Here is a 1,518-nt window from a genome sequence, read left to right on the forward strand (position 1 = left end):
AGTGAACAGAGGTCAAGGACAATGCCAAACAAAAGGAATTCCGTCTGTGGCCATGGATTTTCAAAAAGGAAACACGCTGGACCTGGGTTGCAAATTGCTGCTTGTATCTTGAATGTTGCAGTCCCTCTCACCAAACACTTCAACTCTCTCCGGGTTTGCTGATTCTCATTGAGGGTCTGAGGGCCCTCTCCCTCCACAGACCAGGATAAAGGATGGACAGAGAGGCCCAAGTGACACCTGAAATAACAATTTTCCCATTTCTTCTCCCTGTGCCTGGGGTCAGCCATTGATGTGAAACACCTGCCATGTTTCTAGTGCTGCCCATCCGTGGCTTCTCCGCTGGTAACCTGTATGTGGCAGGGTTTAGAGGGGTGTAGTCAACTGGGGAAGTCAGTGGTGCTGGTCCGTCTTGCTGGGTAATAAGGTGAAGCTGAGTTCGCACATGCTCTCTGTCTGTGGGTAAGGAGAATCAGCAGAGGTCACCCCAGTGATCCTTGAAAGGTCCTGTGTGCTGGGGAGATGGCTCAGTGGGTAAACATGTTTGCTATACAAGCCCAGTGACTAGTTCAAATCCCAGAATGTCCCAGAGTGCATATAAAAGCTGACATGGTAGCATGAACATCTGCAGTTCCAGCACTTCTGTGGGGAGATGTTAAGTGGGAGACCCCCCTGAAGCTTGCAGATAGCTAGCCTGCACACACGGGGGAGAAGCAAAATGAGAGTCTGTTTCAACCAGTGGCAAAGGTGAAGATCCACATCTGACTTTGTCATCTGACCTTCATACCAGTGCCACCACATGCATACGTTTCTATGAGACATGCCCACAAACACATGAATGTTCACATCTGTATACACACACACACACACACACACACACACACACACACACACACTCCAAAGAAGGAAGTCATACGAATGAACAAGGATCCAAAGAAAGAAGATAAGACTGAACGGAAAGTAAAGTACAGGCAGATTAAAAAAAGAAGAAGAAGAAAACGTAGGACGGAAGTAATGGCTAGTGATTTCTCAAGATAGAGGTGAATACAAAAGAAAAGACATCCAATATTTGATTTACTTTTTTTAATTTGGCCAAACTGGATCCACAAGACAATTGAAGGATTATGGGAAATGCTATTCATCTTTCTTTCTGAACATGCCCCTCATATCCCGTCGTTGTCTCTTAACCTTCTTGGGCGTTGCTCAGCAGCAGCCACAATTCGCCTATCATATAAGCACAAGTGCTAGCTTCTCTGTGTGTGGCCGGAGGGAAGTTAAGATGGTGACTGCCACTCTGCCAAGGCAGGCTGCCGGTTCTCTAAGGATTAAACATAGGACAGAATAGGACCCAGCAAATCTGTACCTGGCATCCACACAGGGGAAATGAAAACACAAGATGAAATAGCAGCCTCAGCCACACGGATCAACTGATTTCAGTAAAACATGTCTACATTTACTGATAAAGGGAAAACCAAAGAGATAATAGTTCACCATTTTAAAAAAAATGGGGGGGGGGGGGGA

The sequence above is a fragment of the Mastomys coucha genome, unplaced genomic scaffold (assembly GCF_008632895.1).
Source record: "Mastomys coucha isolate ucsf_1 unplaced genomic scaffold, UCSF_Mcou_1 pScaffold14, whole genome shotgun sequence".
Lineage (NCBI taxonomy): Eukaryota > Metazoa > Chordata > Mammalia > Rodentia > Muridae > Mastomys > Mastomys coucha.